The sequence below is a fragment of the Amphiprion ocellaris genome, chromosome 8 (assembly GCF_022539595.1).
Source record: "Amphiprion ocellaris isolate individual 3 ecotype Okinawa chromosome 8, ASM2253959v1, whole genome shotgun sequence".
Classification (NCBI taxonomy): Eukaryota; Metazoa; Chordata; class Actinopteri; family Pomacentridae; genus Amphiprion; species Amphiprion ocellaris.
Window position 1 is genome coordinate 16,292,634 of NC_072773.1, and position 23,493 is coordinate 16,316,126.

General features: G+C 38.6%; 1 protein-coding gene and 1 pseudogene across 1 annotated transcript in view; both read right to left on the reverse strand.

Moving 5' to 3' along the window:
• Positions 1 to 23,493, reverse strand: part of LOC129349400 (EPM2A-interacting protein 1-like) — a 108,003-nt gene that overhangs the window by 77,721 nt on the left and 6,789 nt on the right. The window lies entirely within an intron of this gene.
• LOC111570249 (E3 ubiquitin-protein ligase TRIM21-like) lies at positions 9,279 to 11,615 on the reverse strand (annotated as a pseudogene).

The following is a 23,493-nucleotide window of genomic DNA, read 5'->3' on the forward strand; positions in this document are numbered from 1 at the left end:
ATGAGCAAAAGTTACTTTGCACTCTTGTCTCTGCACAAACACCCATATTTATCCATTCCCCTGCCACATGTACCTCTGATTTCTACTCAGAAAGCAGTGAATTCTTAATTTCCCTACAGAGAAACCATTCTGACATTTTCCCTGTCACCCTTCTCTGTAGCTCAGATGGATTCGCTGTGAGAGCAGCACTGGTGATGTGTCCAAGCAGGCAGCTGAAGCACCAACACAATCTTCATTAGCTGCCTGTTCACTGATTTTGTTGCAACCCTTGAACTTGTTTGGCAGCAAAACCAGAGCTTGCTAAGACTGTGAATTGTTTATGTTCTCACATTGAAAGCTCACTTACATTTGTGCAGTTTACTGATAGCTTCTGTTGAATTTCTAATTAATGCTGAGTGGATGCCCTGCACATCTCTCCTATTCTACAGTAAACTGCATTCAACAAAGCAAATGCTTGAATCACAATGTATTTCCTCCTGTGTTATTTTGAAAACACAAAGCTTTTAAAAGCTCCATAAAACAAAGCCGTATGGTGCCCATACAAAGAAAATAATGCTGCACATTTGAGACGTGCAGGAGGTGGCATCAGTTATGGGTTTCGAGGTCGCCATTCTTTCACACATTCTATTTCCTAATGCAAACTGATGTAGACTATTTGAACAAACTGTGTATTTGTGTATCAGTAAAAGTACTGAATCTCCACAAACAAATATTCTGGAACAACTGGATAAATGAACCCTGAAGTGAGATTATTGTTTCCGTCAACAATGAACCGTCAATCTCAAACCTAAATTTTCTGTTTTGAAAGCTGCATCATTCGTTGCTGTGCCATTTTACACTTTTACTGACATATTTCTACCTTCACCTCGAAGTGCTGTCAACCTGCATGACCAGCTTTTCATTCATCATCTAGGTATGAGGGTATCAATGTGTGTCTTTGCGCACATGGTGGTTACCCATGTGGCTTCAACAGTGCATCATCAGACAATCACTACAATGCCACTAAATGAAAGCAAATAGGGGAATGAGTAAGTATGTGTGAATGGGCATGCATTTGCTCCAGCAGAAGTGGCTGTGAATGAGCAGAAAATCTTTTCCCTTGAGTGAAAAATGTTTGCATCCTCTGAGACTTCACTCGAGGAGAGACTAGTCAATACACCAGGTGTTCGCTGTAGCAAATAGGTAACAATCCAGTGATAAACAATGATAATGTATTTATAATAAAGCAAGTGAAAATTCATGTTTTGGTGTATCTTAGTGTATCCCGGGTATTCGTGCGACTTATACTGCTTTGTAGCTAACAGGTGGAACCAGCATGAAAAATGTACACTGCCTGTCCAAAAAAAAAAATCATCACCTGCTTAACTAAGCAGATAGGTAAGAGCCTTCCATTGGATAATTACTGTAATGATGAATATGTTTCAGCAGGAAACAACTTATTTAACCCTAGCTGATGCAGTGAGGAGCTTCTCATTTCTTAAACAACCATGTTGGAAGACATATCCTGTGGTCATGGAAAGGATGATAATCTGTTTCAGAAGGGTCAAATTATTGGCCTGCTTCAGGCAAAGAAAACAACCAAGGACATTGCTCAAACTACTAAAATCAGGTTAACACATTATTAAAACCTGGAAGGATAGTGGTGAAATATTGAGTCTACTATAAGTTATCATAAACACTGTTCTGCTCATCTGACAGAGGCTGCAAAACAGCAATAGACAGATGATGCAGCTGTTTCCTCAAGTTAAATTTAAATGATGATGTCCCCTTGAAACAACCGCTCTGAGGCAGGGATGGCTCATTTTGTTAAATGCCTGTTGCCTCAGCTCCTCTCTCCTCATGTCTCTTCTTCATCTCCTCTACTTGAATCTCAGGTAGGAGGGCCTAAGATGCAAAAACAGATGAGTCAAGGAAAGGAGTTGAAGATGTAGAAAGTGAAAAATGAGACAAAGGAGTGCCTACTACCACCCTGACATTATGCTTTATTTGAATGATACAGTTCCACACATGACAAGAGAAAGATGAGAATGAATGGGTGGCATCTTTGAATGCTGGCATGTCAGTCAGGGCCGTGGCCAGGCACTTGACTGTCTAAAATCTCCACTGCATGGTGCAACAGACGATCCACCACATGGAGCTCTGGATGTCATCCTGTCCCCCTAAAATATCAGCCAACTTCTCCAAGCCTTTCAGGAAGTACAAACTGTCTGCGTCACCGATGTGTAATGCAGTATTGACTTGTGATATCGGTTCCATTTGTCCATTTTCATATCAAATATGGTGCGTATGTGGTTGTTCCAATACATAGAATCTCTACAACAGAACAGGCATCAACAACCAGTATTTACTCTTCCATGCTAAAAAGAATAGATGCAATTTGATAAAATACCGCATGCCGCGTTATTGTTGTTAATTACAGGGGGTGCTCAGTTATGTCGGAACCGACTACGTGGAACTAGGTGGTGAGCAGAGCGGACGAATACTGCGGCGCTATAAGACGGCTTTGTTTACATTTGTCAGTTGTACGCCACTTTGGATTGTGCTACATTCGCTAACTTTTTGCCCTTCATTATGGCTCCCAAATTTAAGTCCGACTCTTCTGATGGCAGTGCTTCAAAGAAAAGGAAAGCCATCTCCATGGAAGTGAAATTAGATACAATAAAATGCTCAAGTTGTAAAAACAGTGCCACATATTCTGTTTTCTTCTTCTAAACTGACTTATACATGTATGAAAGTCATGGGTATTGGTATATTGTGATGCATGTAATGACTTTGTTTACATTTTCACTGGAGTTTCGACTTACAATGAAAAACGGAACTCAGACATAAGTCGAGGACCCCTTGTATATATATTCTTGTCACATTATACCATGTAGAATTAAAAGTAAATGCATAAACTATTGTGACCACTGTATCATGTTTATCATCTCACAGAGATCATACAACACAGTGGTAGATTGTGGCAAGGCAACTGACAGATGTAGCAACTTTGTCACATGTCATGTTTAATTTACATTATTTCAAATCAGAGGCTCTGAACCAATGGTCTCATTTTGTTAAACACCTGTTGCCTCAGCTCCTCCTGTCTTATCCTCACCTCCTGTACTTGAATCTCAGGTGGGAGGAACTAAGAGCAGCTAAGGAGAGGACCATGGAAATGCAAGCTTTATATTAAAGTTTTTATATGGTTGAATTGGTTTGATGTAGAATCGATTTGTCCTTGACAGATCCCCCAATAAACAATCTGCAGCCTGCTGAACATGAATGTGAGAGTTTGTGAGTGAGCAATGCTTCTATGTGTACAGAAAGTTAAGCTAAAAACTTACAAAAACAAGGAAAGAAGGACAAGCAGAATGAAGACACGGATCGATCGATAGGAAAGGCGAGAGGGTAAAGCTGGAAATGTGGAACCAGTTAGAGTCAGAAAAGCTCAAAGAAACACTTTCTTTTCCCTTCTTTTGATGTACTCTGATAAACTCTGTAAACACTAACACCTGCTGACGCAACACTAAAGGTTAGGCTACTTATAGCAGCTAAATAAAGTCTGTTTCCAGCATTACGTACAAATTAACCTTTACTTTAAATGCCATCTGTGATTTTGTTAAATTCTGATGCAGATGTTCTTTTAATATGAGAACAGAGCATGGCTGCTTTCAGTTAATCTGTAAAACTCATTAGAAATCATTATGTCAACCTTTTCTGTCATACTGTGTGATCTGATGAGTCTCAAACACTCTCTGCAAACAGGTTCTAGTGATAAATACGGGGCTAGGAAAATGTAAGGTTTGCTCTCATATCAATTACATCTGACATCATTTATTTTACTTCATTTATTTATATACAATGAGAGGAGAAAAGACAGAGGAGTGATGATTTTATGACATTACTATTTTTCTTTTGATACTGAATTTTCTCTACAATTTCCTTCGTGTTTTGTTTCTCTCTTTTTTTGTCGCTTTTACATTATGAAGTTGGCACGCTTCAAACCACAATCCCTTAATTAGTCCCTCTAATAAGGGCTGAGTAGATAAATCACTGCGATGAGGCAGTAAAATACTTGCTCATACCAATAAAACAAAATTTTAAAAGTTCTATTAAATGAAGTCTTCATGCTTTGCTGGATTTATTTGTTTTTGTGGGGGGAATTTACTGTTACAGACTTTCTCAATGCTTGAAGAAAATCATTTAATTAGACAGAAAACACAGCGGCATCCCACTCCTTGTATTGACTGAAAAAATGAAGGTTGCTGCAGAGAAAGTCTGATCAACAAAGTTATGGTGAAATGCCAATAAATCGCCTTTGCACAGCTGTGTGCTGCAGCCTGCAAAAGATTACAACAGGTGTCAAATGACCCACCTAACTCCTGTTTAACCTGAAGAATTTTCTGTGAACTCTGTGAAATTGGTTTCTACGCAGGTGAATATCAAAGGTCATGCTCAGTTCGAGGAAAGTCAAAGGAAAAATCCAATCTCTCATCCTCCTACACCACACTCTTACATCAATCTAAGGTGTGCAGAGCTTCCTAGTGTCTGTCTTATGATTAAGTGTTTTTGGTCTCCAGAAATGTTTCGAGTCCCAGAGACAACCTGTTCTGATGCCAAGAATTGATTATATCCCTAACTTTAAATACAATATGCATTCAAAGTGAATTTCAGTCATTTCTTTGTCACAAGCTTCTACAAACTTTTCGCTTTTTCTTCACATTAAATTTTAGGAACTAAAAAAAATGTTTTCTACAAAGAGATAGGAACTTCAGTAGTACAAAAAATATATGCATAGACTTTCATCAGATGGATAGGAGGTGCAATCTAAAGTAAGGCTATGGTTCCTATCGGTCAATATTTAATCAAATGATGCTACTGTCAGCTTTATTTTTCATCAGGTTAGAACAGTTAAGCATCATAGCTTTTGCTGGGTTTGCATTATGGACAAATAATGGTACAGTTCTCATGTGGCAGCATCATCACTGCTACAAAGTAGTCCTTATAGCTAGATGGTGCACAGTTCCATCCATTAACTACCCCTTAATGCTCATTAGGGTCGCAGGGGGGCTGGAGTCTATCCCAGCTGACTTAGGATGAAGGCAGGGGACACCCTGGACAAGTCACCAGTCTATCACAGGACTATACAGAGAGACAAGCAAACTCACATTCACACCTACGGACAATTTAGAATCAATAACTAACCTGAGCATGTTTTTAGACGGAAGCGGAAGTACTCGGAGAAAACCCATGTAAGCACAGGGAAAACATGCAGACTCCATGCAGGCCAGGAAACAAACTGGGAACCGTCTAGCTGCAAGGCAAAAGTGCAAACCACCGAGCCACTGTGCAGCCCATGGCGCATAGTTAATTTTCTATTTATTTTATTTTTTTCAGGGACAATGCATTTGAATCAACTTCACAGTGAATATTTCAGTGTTGTGCCAAAAGGCTTCATTTCAATAGTTGTTGGCCAGACAGCAAAGTTCCTAATTTACCTTCGTTTCACCTCTCACTGGTGGTCATGACCTCCGGGTGGTGACTGAAATGAATATTCCTCTGTCAGATGGTTGAACTTAACCTCAGAAGCAGGGCGATGAATTCAGACACCTTGGGGGAACTCACCGTTCTTTTGAAAGACGCTAGCTCTGGTGGTCCCAGAATTCCATGAAAATGCCTCAATGGCGCCTTCCTTTGGAGGTTTTCTGGGCAGCTAGAATTAGACTCAGAACCTACTAAAGGGACAGCAGCATATCTCATCAGACAATGTAACTGTAACTAATTCACATCAACCTTCTGAAATCCAGAGCCTAGGTGAGTTTGGCAGACATATTTTCTTTTAATATTTGTCAAAATTACATTAATCAGTGGCAGAAAATTTCAGATGATCATTGAGCTAATCATGTGTGACGTGGTATTTCCATCTGGAAAATTAATTAAATCTAAGGTTAATATTGTGACATTTCACCAAAATTGCGTTGTTCTACATGTGTTATGTTAAAAATTTTACAAAAAAAAAAAAATCTGACCATTTGCAGTAACCAGATAATTTCGTTTTGTCAGCACAACTGAAAAGCCATGGCTGACTCATCTGTGACCAACAATCACATAAAATAAAATGTATTCAGGAATTTTCAGATGAACTGCAGGATTTGTTTACAAAGAGCAGAGAGGAGATGAGAGAGACAGAGAGAAAAAGTAAAGCATATTTCATCAGAACATAAATGCAGCATGGTTTAAATATGCTAAATACCGATTTTTTTCTTCTGTATGATACATGGCAGTAGAAGTTTGTAATACCGCAAAGACATAGTTAAGTTTTCTCTACTTCTGGTCGTGCTTGTGCTGATGTGCAGGACTTTATATTGGAGTGAAAATGAGCCCACAGTGAGGAAAAAGGTAACTGGAGGAAAAAACACCCAGAAATTGCTTCGAGTTCAGATGGTTAATCACTTCTAAGAGACATGTGACCTTCAGTTAACATGATAAACATACGTTGGGGATTATATGGATGTGATGCTTGACCAAGGTCACAACCACCCAGTTCATTTGGCTTCCAGCTCAACTCAAGATAATGAGTAAACAGCTCCTGAAAGTTAAAATGCCGTTTCCTTTATTTACCTTTGCCTGTGTGGTGTGTGTGCTTTTGTGTCCATGTCAAGACATCCAGTATATCCTTTCATTATTAATACATAGGTTCCTGCTGTGTTTACTTATGCTTCCATGCATGTCTGTACATTTGTGCATCCATCTTTGTGTATCATTCATGTCCATGTATAGAGAACGGTGCAAATTAAGCTCCCCTCACCCCTGCTGACGTATTCACTACATTTCCTCCATACAGATCCAGACAAGCAATTATTTGTGGCACTGCCTGAAGGCCTGCATGATCAATGCTTGTGATTACCGTGTTGCAGCTCAGGCTTGGGATAAATTAGAACAACACTCTGGGTTGTGTGACACGCGGGAAACAGCTTTGGTGAGATCCTTATTTATACCCACAGCGCTTTCAGCTGAGACAACTATAAATCACAGAGCACAAGCAGATCTGCTACAGACACACTGTAATGTATAAATATGATCATGTTTGGCTAAAATAAAATTGGTTTTGGCTACCAAATCTAGTAATCTTTGGCAGTGGAGGCACTGAAGTGAAAATGAACGAGTCACAAGGTCATTGACAACAAGAAAATTTCTGAAGAAATTTTGAGTGTTCCAGTGCAGCTTTTGCTGGCCAGTGTATCCGACTATAATTATAGGTAAGGAATAATTTATATAAGCACATTATATTTTGAAAAGCCAGCATATTTCACAAACTCTGATCAGTACTTTTTAACTCTTTTACTTTGCACAATCTTGTTTTGAACAATCTGATATGTTTGCACAAATGCAGTGTGTATAATATACAGATTTGGTGGCAGAGGGACCCTCCATTTCTGATTTTCACCCCAAATTTTGGAGCTCTAATATGATGCGAGTGAATGAGAGTTTTGGTTGATGCACTCTGTACTCTGATGTGATTTATTGAAACAACATAAATCCTACTGCTATGAGAGTCGCACTGGGCAAAAGAGGACAAAAATGGCCATATTTTTTTGTCCACATAAAGTAGAAATTGTGAGAAGGAGACAAGGTTAACTGCATTTAAAAGAAAGAAAAAAAATTCTGGTCAAAATTTAGAATGTTGGACATTGTGTGTCATCACATCTGAATCCTGGATTTTCAAAAAAAAAAATAAAATATAAACTACAACTGCATAAAAATCATAAGAGAAATCAAAACATGGATTTAGATTTTTTAAATAAAAAAAAAAAACATTTAAAGCCTTGTGACCCTTTTAAACTTTGAATAGCGTTGCTACTATAAAGTATGCCGAAGCTATAGGGTTCCAAAGATGTTTAGATTTTGGCAGTTTTCAGGTCCAACTTCTCATTTATTTCAATGAGGATTTTTATCACAGTTTTTTTTCTTTTTTGAATTTTGTAAAAAGCACAAGACAAATTGCCACTAAAAGTCATTGCACACCATTCCTGATCGAGCTGCACCTTTTGATGGGTTTTCTCAAAGCTGCAGGATCACTTAAGGGCCGAAATCTATATCGAAGAATAGGCCAGAGAAAAAGTAATAAGTTGTAGTTAATAAAACTATATTAAGCAGTGAGGCAGAAGACGTCCATCATGTCGATCGGCTGAGAGGATTATTCTTAAATCAACCTGCTATAAAGTGTTTTATTGACCTTCCAGGCTCTTCAGTGTTCTGCAGCTCATTCACTGAGTTTATCCTGCTAGGCCAGTGGCTCAAAAGCATTATTGTTTTATGATCATCTTTTGCTGTTTAATATATAATTCACTAATCTCTTCTTCGCAGTCCTCATCAGCACTAAAACATTTCTGTACTAGATGTCTGTAGAGACTGACTTACAACTTATAACTGGCTTACTAATGATAAACTGCCAATACACTGTTTAAAAAATTAAACAAATAAAACACTTTGCCAATGATTCCACTGAAATAAAGCAGGTTTGAAGTCTCCCTTTCAGTAGTGACCAGATGATTCGACCAGCATCAAACAGGAATCGAAGTGTTAATTAAATGTCAAACTGCACACAATGTTCAATTACAATGTCAAAACACTACTTTTCAGACATTTAATCAGGAGCAGAATGCAGTCAATAATATGTGTGTTATACTTCAATAAATTAATTGTACATTTCAATGTTTGACACTGAAAATCATCTAAAATACATGTTTTCAGTTTGTGTGTAAACCAGCATCTCTTATCGCTGTTTGGTGCACTGATCATCAAATCTCTGCTCACTCAGGCCTCGTCTTTACAGCGTTTCAACGTAGTTTATTCATCAGTTTAATTCTCTTTTACAATCACATATTTTAAAATTTCATTCAATCTTAATTCATCAAAAACAGATAAAAACTGTCCTCGGACATCTGAATTGACCACATCACATTTTAGACAGCATAACTGACCCTAAGCTGAACTTTATTTTACACAAAAAAGTATTCATTTACATGTTAACTGTTATTTTAAAAAAAGAAACCAAAACTCTAAATAACGTCCACAAAAATACTTACAAAAAATGCATACAAATATTTGCTGTTATTTGAAAGAAAAATTGTCAATTAATTAGAATTGAAAAATAGTCAATATTTTTCAAACTGTTACTTTCATCTTTTTCATTTCATTTTCGTTTTCATCAAACTACAGATAACAAACGAAATTTTAAAAAATTATTAATTTACATGTTGAAAAAACTAACGATAAATGTAACCATAAAATGATAGTGTAACTATATTTAAATTTTCTTTTTTTAACATTGTGTACTGAAGTACTAAATTATTTTACATAAAGTTTTGTGACACAAATATAAAACTTTTATGTTTCCTTTGGCTGCAGATCTGACAGAAAAATTCAAATGAGTGTTGATTCTGCTTGACATATTTGATGTTTTTAGAAACTCGGATTTCTTCTGGGACTGAAATTAAAAGTTTGACAAGTTTGAGAAATTATTTTAGATCATGAAGGACATTCTAATGTAACAGAGTTAACAAGATGAAGGCTTCAGATTAATGTGGAAATGAGACACACGGTACAATAATCTCACAGTAAAGTGTAGATTCAGATTCTGTAGAAATAAACTGATGTGAACTCTTTATTATTTATACTAAATTACATATGACAAATTTCTGAGAATCGTATTCCTTCAATAAACATAAAAACTGCCCTCAGAGATTCGAATTAATCAAACCAGTTTTCAGATAACATAACTGATCCTGAGCTGAACTTTATATTACAATCAGACAAATTGTTTTCTGTACATTTTACAGGCATTTAATAGGATTAATTGTTAAATTCTGCTTTATGGCATTAACCACATATTCAGTCATATTTTTTCTTTGGTTCAAATCATGATTCATTAAAAGAGTACTGATGCTAAATATAAACATTTGTTCTCTTTAATATTATCAAATCAGTGTTTAGTTCTCTCAGTTTGACTGACAGGGCAGATGATCAGAGGAGCAGAATTTTTCCCTCTGTCATTTAAACAGGGACAGAAGTATGGATGGAGTTTCTCAGTGAAGAAGCAGCCAGTAAAGGAGAAGATAAGAACTGCGGTATCAGCATCATAAATGGAGACCAGACCCTCCTCATAATCCACAAACACTCCCACCTTCTCAGGACCGGACCGAAGATGGAGACAGACTGAAGGTCCATCGCCAGCTTTGTACTCATTCCCATTTCTCAGAACTACGGTCCAGTAACCATGCCGAGGGCTCACTTTAATTCCTCCCTTCCTGTTGATCGACTCTCTGACCACTCCTAAAGTCCAGCAAGTCTTTCCTTTAACCAGAACCTCAAAGTAAAATCTGCCTGAAGAGAAACTCTGCTTTCCTAAAACACAGGGGGCAGAAAAAAATCTCTGTGGGCTGTCTGGAAGATTCTTCCATACATCACCAACCTTCACTTGTTTTCCATCATCGGTCAGGATGAGGTTAGGATGTGCTGTACCAGGATCCAGAGTCACATCCACTGCAAACTTCTTGATTTGCTTCAGTTTAGTCTTCTTCATGTTTTCTGTGAGCATCTCCTCCAGCTGAGACACAGCTCTCTCCACAGTCCTCTCATATGATGGTGGACGGACGCAGATCTCCATCCAGTCATCGGTGGGCAGAGCAGCTTTCAGGGTCCAGAAGCTTTGGAGAAAGTGGAGATGTTCTTCAGAGCTTGAGAGCTGCTCCACCTCAGAGCTCCTCTTCATCAGCTCAGAGATTTGCTTCTCCAGATGTTTGATGGCGTCTTCAGCTTGTTTCTCTGCTGTTTTCTGTTGCTCTTCCAGCTCCTCTATGAGCTGGCTTAGGTATTTCTCAACACACTCCTGCAGAGCGGTGAAGATCTGAACACTTTCTGCGTTCTGTCTGTCCACAGCATCTGTGCTGATCTTCAGAGACTCTCTGATCTCAAAGATCTTTAGTCGTCTCTTCTGGATCATCTGCTGAATTTCAACTTCTGTCTTCACCAGCTTAGCTTTCTGTTCTTCATATTCTGTCTTTAGAGGAACAAATTCATGAGTCTTATGGTCTAAAACAGAGCAGAACACACAGACACATGTGTGGTCGGTCTGACAGAACAGCGCCAGAGGTTTATAGTGCTTCAGACACATCCTGCCTTCCAGCTTCTCCACAGGCTCCATCAGCTGATGTTTCCTCAGGCCTAACTTGGTCAGATGAGGCTCCAGGTGAGTCTCACAGTAGCGCAGAGAGCAAACACACCAGGCAGGACTTCAGGGCCTTCCGTTGGATTCCAGTGCAGACATCACAAGGAACTTCTCCTGGTTTGGCAGCTTGTTGCTCTGAGCTGCTGCTGGTGTTCTGTTGATCTTCAAGTCTGAACTGAGCAACACTTTCAGAGATGGATGTGTTGACTTGGAGCACAGGCCTTGTCTTAAAAACCTCTTTACATTTGGGACATTGACAGCTATCCATATTATCCCATTGCTTGGTGATGCAGTCTTTGCAGAAGTTGTGTCCACATGATGTACTGACTGGATTAGTGAACACATCCAGACAGATGGAACACAGAAACTGATCGTTAGATCGCAGGTTGCTGGCAGCAGACATGTCTGAGAGAGAAACAAACACATTTAATTTAGAACCATTGTAGAACCCATTCAGAGTAGGTCTGCCCAGAACAGGCTTCCATCTTTCTCATAGACCAGCCGCTCATCAATGTTTTGTTCTTATCAAACCACCAACATTTCAACTGAAATGAGGTAAAACCAGCAGGGCTGAGAGACAGTTCTGACTCGAACTCTCTCTCTACAGGACTCCAAGACTCTGAGTATAACGCAATCTGGAGCTGCATGTAACCATTATTTTATAATGATCAATCAAATATTTGTGTTTTTGAGTAATGACACAATTAACTTGTTTTACCTGCAGTCAGGAAAATCTCTCTCTCTCTCTCTCTCATTACCTATACACCGCTTAATCCTCACTAGGGTCACGGGGGGTGCTGGAGTCTATCCCAGCTGACTCAGGCGAAGGCAGGGGACACCCTAGACAGGTCACCAGTCTGTCGCAGGGCTACATACAGAGACAAACAATCACTCTCACATTCACACCTACGGGCAATTTAGAGTAATCAATTAACCTCAGCATATTTTTGGACTGTGGGAGGAAGCCGGAGTACCCGGAGAAAACCCACGCATGCACAGGGAGAACATGCAAACTCCATGCAGAAAGATCCCGGGAAAGCCGGGACGCGAACCAGGGATCTTCTCGCTGCAAGGCGAAAGTGCTAACCACTACGCCACTGTGCAGCCCCCCAGGAAAATCTCTCTCTTATGTTATTACATTTCAACATTAGGACAACATGGTAGCAGCATATAACTGCACATACAATAACACTACATAGACCCCTATGAACAAGAGTTTTTGTGCTCCTACCAATGTGCTCACATCACCATTTTGTCAAAATATCTAAAAGCTGGATTCTCGACTTCACATACTTGCAATACTTTAAATTCTACTGATGTTAGAAGCCTCAAAAGTTAGTTAAATGTCAACCAAAGACTGTATTTTTAGTAGAGAACATGGATACAGCCTTCTATATACACATACAGGAAGTCTCTGGGCCCACAGCACCACTTTGTTTTCACTCATTTAAAAAAAAATGTCCTCTGCTGGAACCAACCATCATTATGATCTGCTGTGCTGGAAGCTATTCAGTCTTTGTTCAAAATAACTTAAAACCTGACCACATTGAATCCCACTTTGTCCAAAATGACTGAAATGTGTTTTTTGTTTGTTTGGTTGGTTGGTTTTTTAAAGACTCAAAAATGGCCCAAAATAACGTAAAATCTGTCATAAATGACTTTTCAAAATATATGTCCAAATTAACTCATATTGGTATTTTAGCATATAAAAATATCTGAAAACTGGAACCTTGTCTTGCTATACTTGCCACAAATCGATTCTACTGATGTTAGACGCCTCAAAAGTTGGTGACATGTCAACCAAAGACTGCATTTTTGTTGGAAATATGGATACATCCATATACAGTTGAGAAAAAAGTTAATAAAAATATCATGTAAAAAACATTAAATTTTGTGTCCTCAATATCAAATAAGGAAATGTTAAAAAAAAAAAAAAAAAAAAAAATCAGTCTTTCACAGATGCACTTTTGGTATCCATTTCAACTCATTTTATATTTTATATTTAAGTGTAACTTATGAATTATTGATAAATCATTTAAGTTGTTTTGCTGTAAACTTCAATTGGACTGATGCTGGTGAAAAAGTCAGTGAGTCCGTAGTAAAATCTGGATTTTCCTGTCACACCAGTTTAAGAGGACCTTTGGTTAAACAGCAACTCAATTAAATTGTTCTGGGCAAAGCTAGTTTCGCAGCATCAGTTCCAGAGTAATTGAGTCTGACCTGCGTAGAATTTATTTCTGAAACTGAAATAGTGCAAGTCACACTAACTGTAATAAACCAGAATTATTTGGTAAGCTCTTTTATGGAACACCTCTGCCAACAAAGCTCCTCTTCCTCCTGACAAACACTGCTTTCCTTCTCACTGCTTCACAGTAAAAGCTTCCCTCTGGTTTGCTTTTCCTGTGAAACACGAAGGTAGTGAAACAGCAGTAATAATAGCAGGAAGGCCGAAGTCAGACTGGAGTCGAAGCTCAGAGATTCAGTTTCAAACTCCTGAGAAATGACAGTGAGACAGTTTGAACCGGTTTTTATCCAGAGGATTAGTGTGAAAATGAGCCTGTTTGTATTGTCAGCAGCCTCCCTGATGTGCCAGTATGAACAGTTCATCCTGGCTACTGAAGCAGGAAATATGAAGAGCTGGACTCACCGGTGTTTGTAGAGACTCTGCTGTGTTGATGACAAAAAGCCAGTGGCCTCGAATGTTGTTGTGTTGTTGAGACAAACGGGACTCTGCTGCTGCCTTTCACACTTTTACTTTAGTTTTCTGAAAATGATGCTATTATTGGTGCTGCTGCTCCGCCTCCCTGCTGCTGTTTGTCAAGGTTTGTCTCCTCCTCTGAGTTTTTCTTCTTGTATTTTGCCTGACCTGTTCCAGGCTGCACAGTGGTGTAGTGGTTAGCACTTTCGCCTTGCAGCTACAAGATCCCCAGTTCGAGTCCCGGCCTTCTCGGGATCTTTCTGCATGGAGTTTGCATGTTCTCCCTGAGCATGCATGGGTTTTCTCTGGGTTCTCCAGCTTCCTCCCGCAGTCCAAAAATAAGCTGAGGTTAATTGACTATTCTAATTGTCTGTAGGTGTGAAAGCGAGTGTGATTGTTTGTCTGTATATGTAGCCCTGTGATAGACTGGCAAAATGTCCAGGGTGTCCCCTGCCTTCGACCCAAGCCAGCTGGGACAGGCTCCAGCACCCCCTGCGACCCTGATGAGGATTGAGTGGTGTATAGACAATGGATGGATGGATAAATAATGGATGGATGACCTGTTCCAGTGAGGGGAAAGATTCCAGCCGTTTAGATTGCTTGTCCATATTGGAGCGATCTCCGATGGGGTTTTTACAGACACATTCAGATGTTTTCAGGGCTCTGTGAGAGAGGTCAGTCCCACAAGTTCAGTCCAGCTATAGCAGCTCTGAAGGGCTCCCGCCTTTGGTGGCAGCTCATCCTTTCTGAGAGTTTTGGTTGGCACACTCTGTGATCTGTGATGAATTAAGTCCTACCGCAAAAAGAGTTACACTGGGTGAAAGACTAAAAAAAGGTCTAAATATTTATGTAGAAATTGTTCATTTTGAGGAGAAATGGTAACAAGGAAACAGGGTTTATTGCACTTTTTTCAAAAAAATGTATTTGGTCAAAAGTCACACATGATATAGCAGAAGACAATTTACAATTTTGACAAAAATATTAAAACTTATACTGCAACTGTGTAAAGACCACAAAGTATATGACATGATATATAATTTAAAGTTTTCTCAAAGCTGCAGGACCAGTTAAGTGCCAAAAATCATTTCTAAAGAATCTATAAGCATAAGCCCAAAGAAAAGTATAAAGTGTGCTTCAGTGCTTATGGCATTAACCCGCTTAACTATTGTACATATGTAACCAGCCGCTTTATCACGAGAACATCAGATCTCTACGTATTTCAAACAGATGCTGTTCCCACTCCTTACACTTGCTTGTCAATGTCCTTGATGTGAGTAGAGCACATGCCCTTGATGGATTGAAACCCTGTCCATGACAGCACTGGAGAGCCATCTGTGCTTTTGAGTGTTTGAATGATGGAAGTGAGTAGAGCGCATGACTCAGAAAACACATGATACTATTATACCCCTGTATATCATGTCTTTCACATTTAGGGACAGAGAAACATGAACATCTGCTATTAAAAGTGAACATATGTGATCCCAGATGCTTGAACTGAAGTATTATTTGATCAGTTATTCAAACCTGTATTACATACTTGAATATGTCCCATTATTTAATTTGTTATAACTAAACTTAGAGTCTACATCCACCACAGCAGCTCGTGTGTTGTAACACAGCAGTGCTCTGAGCAAAATGCTAACATCAGCATGCTTGTATGCTCACAATTTAACAATCACCACACTGGATCTGTGAGTTTAGCATGTTAGCATTAGCAGTAACACTGAAGAACAGAAGAGGCGGGTGGCAGCAGTCCAAAATATTAGATAGATTGAAAGTCTACTATGACTGTGCTGCAGGAAAAGTTAAGGGATCAGCAGAGGGGCTGCATGAACCAACTTTCATAGTAATTAATTTCAGTAGTTCTTGAGCCATTTAACTAAACTAAACCCACAAATGTCACCCTTATTTTGGAGCTAGAGGAAAGTCATTGAGTCACTAAAGCCATATAATACAAAAATTAAGCACACATATGTGAATTGATAGAGGTTAAGCTTGCTCCTCCTGTTCATTCTCTCCATTAACCCTCTGAATCACTAATGATTTCACAGCTGCAACAATGAGTGCATTTTTAATTTTTTTATTTTATTTTATTTGCTTTTCATAGACTCTGATTGGAGCAAATAGTTTATTTTTAGCAAATAAAGTTTTTAAATGAGACTTGTGGAATACAGTGATGAAATATTATGATGTTGATATTAATTTCTTTTTACAATCTCATTTTGACGCTTTTTTAAAAAAAGATGGCATGCCTTTCAAAGCTGTAGGCAGGTTAAAAAAAAACAAAAAACAGGCTGAATTTCAGTTCCAGGGTATCATTCGTGTTAAAAAGTAATAAAGCAGGAGAACATTATTGTTTTTTTTCACATCACAACACACAACATTGACATGTTATTACCTTACAACCTCTTTGCGCATCATGCATGCACCATTAGTGTTTGTTTGCAGTCATGTGTCGTTCCACCTTATTAATGTAAAACAGTTTAGGATGTCAGCAGCAGCTTTAGTCCTCCACCAGTGTCAGGTTCCCACATAGTATTTGGTGAAAGCCAACAATGACACATTCACCATACTTATGTTCATAAAAATGGACTTAAAGTAGACTGTAAGTTTAAAAAATAAGCTTCAGGTTATGATGAAGCGTGTCTCAGTGTGTATAGTGAAAGAAAACTGCAGGCTATTATGAAGTATGTTAAGACAGCTATGACAATTAAAATAGGAGCATGAGGAGTGGAAGGTTTGAATGGGGTGAGTTAAAATCACAAATAATTTAACTGATTTAAATGTGGAGGAGTTTTGGAGGTCTGGTCTCTGGTCTCAAGAACGGAATCTACACAAAGGCACTGAACAGTAATCAACACCTAAGGTCACAGGAATTTAAAACCACTCAAACAATGATTTAATGCAATACTATATCACAGTTCATCTTTAACCTGTTTCCATTTTCGCCTTTTCACCTCCTCCTGACACGCTCCATCTACCAAATGCCTCTACGTGACTCCCACACTTATCACATCATTACACCATTGTGATGACCGCTGTTGCTCTGCTCCTGTCATCTAGTAGCACATTTGTTCCTGTTCTTGCCACCCTGCTCACCCACAAGCCGTCGTTTTCACCATCAACTTAAAAAAAAAAGCACTGAACCGTGTCACCGCTCGGATCATATTTTCCATTCTCAGCATGCAAACAAAGTGACATACTGAAAATATGGCCAAGGCAGATGTGCACTAAAATCACAAAAAAAAACACTGAAAGTAGCTGAAGACACATAAAACAGTCTGTATGCAATGAATAAACCTAAAGGTCCCATATAGTAGATATCCTTTTCTGTTTTGTGGCTGTTTTCAAACTGGGTGCTACTGTCAGGACGTCACAGCTCACAAATTACACTTATTTCAAAATGAAATTACATTCTTCTAAAAATGTAATTGAGAATGTAGTTTAGCTGAATGGTTTTGTGGAGGCAGGTTTTCACATGATTGCTCAGGCAGGAATTAGAAGCGATAGAAAGTCTTGGTCTTACACACTCATTCACATCTGCGTCAGCTGTTGTACAGTCAACTTTTTCACTACACACTGTCAGTCACAGACACAGAGAGAGTCTTCTTCCTGAAGGTGGCAGGGACAGCAGCAGCTCAGCTGCATTTACACTACAGACACCGAAATAACCTGTTTAGAACAGCCTAAAATCAGGGGATGAACCATCTTTGCAATATTTTGAGCTGAAAAATTGAAACACACTGTATGGACATGTGAGACTTTAATTAATTTGCTGAAAAGGGGCACAATATGATCACTTCAAACACAGAGCTAAATGATTTAAAGTTCACTAACAGAGTTAAAGTTCAGCTAGCAGGAGGAAGTCCTGCTCGATAAAACAGGATGTAAGTACTTAATGTCCATGATGCAACCATCTGTGTCCACTAGCAGATGTGTCTCCTGTTTGCTTCAGTTCTCATCCTCCCTGAAGCTGCAATCCTCTCTGAGTCTGTTACCAAGATACCCTGAAGATGGAGGGCAGCTGACTAGTACAGGTCCTGAATGGCCTACAGCCAAAACTACTTTCTGAATGTCAAAGCTTTTCACTCTGTTGCACAGTGATGGCTGGCTGGCCTGGATGGCAGCGGTCTTGCTCGACCTTTCTCTCTGTGACCGGCTGTGGTTGGTGTGTTCAGTTCTGTGTTGCTTTTCTCATTTTACAGCTGTTGAATGCTCCACTATTCCAGCTGGAGTTGGATGCTAATTCTCTGTTACTGGGAGTGACTCCTTTTCAGTCTAGAAATGTAGTAGAGTGCAGCTTTAATCACTTGGTTAAGCTTGGAAAAGGGTTTATTGTCAGCTGGCAAACTTTTCAGCTCCGCAGTTTGTGAATTTCTTTACCCACTAAAGAGTCCATCTTTTGCACATTTACAGGTTTTTAGTTTTGAGGTCTGCTAGAATATGTTTACATGCCCTAATGTTCACAAAACACATTATCTTTGTCAGACTGTATATGACTGCAGCATCTCTTATTCTCTTCCAGAAATGCTCTTCTTCAGTTCCTGTTTCTTTAAGATTACGCTCCCAAAAAAGTTCAACCTCCTGTGATTGCTTAGCTGGCCCAATGAATGCAAGGCGACACTGATCAGATATCATAACTCCAGATTTCTAAATATAGGCAGAGAGATGTGGCACTTACTGAAGCCGCTCTAGTAATAAAGTAAAGATGGACTGTGAGGAAACTGCTCATTCTTTGAGGGCCAAACTAGCTGTTAACCAGGAGTTATGCAAATGTCTTACATGGTGATGTAGATACTGGAATAAAAGCCTAAACTTCAAATTAGGTGTTTCAGATAGTCACCATCTAGACAAAGTTTGAATTTGTGTCCAAAGTCGAAAATGGTGTCAGGTCAGTCTTATGAAGTTACACATGCTGTGCACAGACACACAATATCATGCTTCTGCTGTTCACTCTCTGCAGCATGTATTTGTAGAAAAACGTATTGCCCTGCTGCACAGTGGCTTGGTGGTTAGTGCCATTGCTTTGCAGCTAGAAGATCCCCAGACTGCGTCCTGGCCTGGGGTCTTTCTGCATGGAATTTGCATGTTCTCCCTGTGCATGAGTGGGTTTATTCCAGGTACTCTGGCTTTGTCCCACAGTCCAAAAACATGCTGAGGTTAACTGATACATTTCCCACAGGTGTGAATGAGTGTGTGCTTGTTTGTCTCTATGTGTAGCCCTGTGATGGACTGGTGAGCTGTCCAGGGCTTCCCTCCTATAAATTATGTCCAAAGTGGTTTAACAAAATGCCTGTATATTCTATTTATTGGACAGAATAAGCAATTGGATTACACATGTTTCATTTAGATTTCTCCATTTCCCAAATAACAAGCAGTCAAACAGCAGTCACTTGTGGATAATTAAGCTTGAAGTCCGTCTACTCATTTTGAAACGGTTTCAGTTCTACAAAATACTCGGTCTGACTTTGCTTCTTTGTTCTCATTACTTATACATGGGGGACACTGAGCTGCCAGTTTTGATTTTGGCGTAAAGATACGTCTCATTCAGAGACAAATTATATACAAGTTAGATCAGTGGGCTGGAGACAGTCTGTGTGCCAAATAAACTACAAAAGACAACATTTTCTGAAGGAAATGAATATGTGCTGAGAAAAATATGACAAAATGTGGGTACATTTAAGTATGAGCACTGGGAGAAATTAAACTTTAAGCACTGAGGAGCTGAAATGTTAGTGATAAAGTAACCTACAAGTGCCAGTTTACCAAAAAGCATACTAATAAATGAGTCATTATTTAAATGTTTGGTTTTTTTAATAATATAATCATCATTATTTTATTTTAAGTTTAGAATTTACCTCGTGCAATGGCTCAGTTGTCTGCAGCACAGCGGTCACATTTACTGATTAATGCTTAATGAGAAAGGACGACTGTGAAATAGATAAAAGATGTCTTTCAACATTTGAATGACTACAGATCTGACAAAGGCTGGATGAAATGATGTCTGTGCCTGAAATCATGCCCTTATTCACTCTTTCACTACTCCCTACTTCAGTAGTTTACTCAATTGTGAGCAAAATGATAAAGATTCGAGACACCTATCATAATTTTGCATCACTGGCTGCTGTAGAGTTGTGCAACTCTCTAGTGTTGCATTTGAATTTAGCTGTAAAGAGCGTTCATACAACAGACAGAGCTAGCTGACATTGAGTATTCTGTTACCAGAATGCAGCCAAATATGCAGAGTCTGGTTCCACCGGTGTTCACAAATGTGACAAAATGTTGTTCTGTGTCTCCATTAAACCCAGCAGCTTGGATGAAAATGCCCTTTAAATTGTACTGGCTCAAAGGATGACAGCTTAGAAACATATTCATTTGCAAAACAGCGTCATCCTGCTCAAAATGTTCTGTTCTAATTCTGTCAGAGATGGATGTGACCTGACAGATAGACAGGCACTTCCCATTGAAAATCATCTAAAGCTGAAAGTAGGCAGTGCTCTGATGCAGTATAATATTCAGCAGGGCAATGAAATTCAAAAGCGCAGGTGGTTCCATTTCATTTCAGTAATTATGGTTTTTAGAACTACTGCAGTGGATTGAATTGAATTCCAGCCACAGCACGAAGCTTAAACTCTACAATCTAATGCTGACTGATGGCATAATTACAGCTGTCAACTGTGATCCTGTCTCATGGCCTGAGCGTTTAATAGTGTTTAAAGGCCTTTTCATTTTAGGAAACAATCAGAAAGATCAGGACTGAAAGCCAGCCAATGCAGAATGTACAAACTAGGGCTGAACACATAATTGGAATATTATTGAAATTGTATTATAGTCACATGTAATATCCAAATCATAGGAGCTTCAATTAATTGATGAAGGTTAAATATGTTCACAACATATTATTTTGAATGAACCTTGTGGTGCTGCAGAGATGCCCTGGTCCGTGAATCATATTCTCTAGCAATAAGTGAACATGTTTGTTTAGTGCAGACCACAGCAACAATCACATCATTTTTACATTTGTTTCAGTGAAAGAGAAATGCAAAAATTACCATCTAAAATCAAAACTCATATCACAGTATTAGATAAAATAATTTCAATGTGTGTTTTCAGTATGGGCTGTACAGCGGTGCGGTGGTTAGCAGTTTCGCCTTGCAGCTAAAAGATCTCTGGTTTGTTTCCCACCCTTTCTGTATGGAGTTTGCATGTTCTCCCTGTGCATGTGGGGGGTCTTCTCTGAAAGCAAGACACCAAACTTAATCAATTTAATCAGCAAATCAATCATTTAAAAAAAATTAATTAAAAAAATCTGAAGTGTCACTGTCTTGCCTCTGCTAGAAATTCTGACAGCTTAAGGTTGCCATTTGTCTAGGTGCAGAATATGAGGCGAAGGTATTGAATGTGAAGGAGCTAAATTAAGATAAATGTTTGAAGGAACATTCAGATAATGGCATTTAACACCTCTATAAATGATCTGATTAAGTGGGCTGAAGAGTTACTTCTTTTTCACTCGTTTGGGGCCTGGGAGAATTTTTCACTTGACAAGATTACCTTTTCATGCTCATTGCAGGAATTCACAGATTGTGCCTGCAGGCATTTTATAGGATCAGATTTTAAGCAAAGCTGGATATAAATTTAGTCTAAATGTTGCTCTGCCATGTAAAGGTTCTCTTCAAATTCCCAGTGATCAAAAAGGTTAAAACGGCCTTTTGTTTTTGTCTGTCTTTGCTTGTCTATGCTTCTTTGCTGTTGTGAAAATGCAAAATTATGCTAACCTGGTGATGGTTTTTTTTTTTTGAACTGTACAACTCTGCTGACTGCTTTAAGCACAAAATGATTTACAAAGTGAGCTGCAACTGCGTTGGTGCTTTCAGCTGAACTTATAGGTAATGAATGGGTGTGAATCAATTTCTTACTGGCACATGCAGTATTAGGAGAAAAGAATGAAGCAAAACTGAAGGGACCTGTGGTGTAGATTATGTTCTTTTCTCTTTTTTCGGTTGCTGTGGCCATTCAGTACTACTTTACAAGTAATCTTTTTCAGATCTTGCTTCAATATCCTGGGCTTTCACAGGACTTTCTTTGAAATGTGTTATGAAAAGCCTAAAACTAATACCCTGCAACATCTGTGCTCACTCTACCTAAGCATTGATTTGGTTTTAACCTTAATATATTAAAAAGTAAATGTAGCGTTGGATCTCAGCTGGGAGTCTCAGCTAAGATCAGACTTCATGTCCAATAACAGATGTTTACCTGCAGTACACTGTAAATGATGACAGTAAACCTCACACCTCGTGTCCACATAGCTCTGTGTATATGTAAATAAATAGAAAATCAGTTATTTCTTTTGGGAATCTCTCTGAACAGTGATGTGTTTGCAAAATTCCTCCTGGTTTTTCTGCAATTCATCTTGAATAAGTAGAACTGTTTTAAGTTTTGCAGTGGATTATGGAGTGACTGCAAATATATTCTAAAGTTAGAAGCCACATTGTTAAACTGACAAGTAGCATTACTGTGATTAATTTTTTTTTTTTTAACCCTTTGATGCGTAGACCACATCAGGAGATACCCATTTTCCATTGGATTTGGATCACCTTTGACCCAGGTTATGCATCAAAGGGTTAAAAAGGGCTGAAATGTTTAAAAATACTAATAATAATAATAATAATAGAAAGTAAACTTTTGCCTAACCCACAAAGAGCAACTCTCTGTTAAAGACAGTATTACTATATATTCTAGGGAAATTCACTGTTAAAAGTTTAATATCTTTGACTAAACACAAAAAGATTAAATATACATGATTTCTTGTAAAACTAAGGCTGGATAGATTTATGTTAAGTATAATTGCATGACTAAGAACAGAAACTGGTTGTGCTGGTTTAGCACATGCTAGCGGAGTAGTGACATGCATAGCTGTTCATATATCATCCCATTCTCACTCATCTTTATACTGTTCATGCACTGCATACATGCTCCATCTCATATCCTATACATTTGAGAGAGGTTTTGCACTTCTGGTTGGCTGAGCTGCATTTTGTTTCCTTAGTACTTGCTGAATCTAATCGGATGTATTGTAATCCATTCTAATCTAAGAATTTTTTTGAACAAAATATTCATCAAAGTTGACCCCACACCTCGGTCAACCTTGTCGCTTTTTGTAACACAGTAATGTTACAAAATGTGCATATTTTACAAACTAGACTGAAATTTACCTCTCTCCACCTGCTTGGGAGAAGTTTTTAGGCATGTGTCAAGAAATGCATTAACTTTGAACACGAGATCACACAGTCCAAATAACGTACAGAATTACAAAGTTGTGTGGAAATTAAGTGTCACGTATGTTGTCTCATGCTACTATTTTTGCTTCTAACATATGTGAACCTGCATATCCAAACACAATCTGTTCTGTACTTGAAAAAAATATCTGTTCAATCATCTATTGGTCAGAAGTCTGCCGGGATCTAATTAAGAAGATGACAATGCAGAACTGGCCTAAATGCAGCAAGTAGTTTTAGGTTAGGAATCCAAAATAACATTTGAGCTCAAAAGTTTTATAATTTTCTGTTTTTCAGCCTGAACAGAT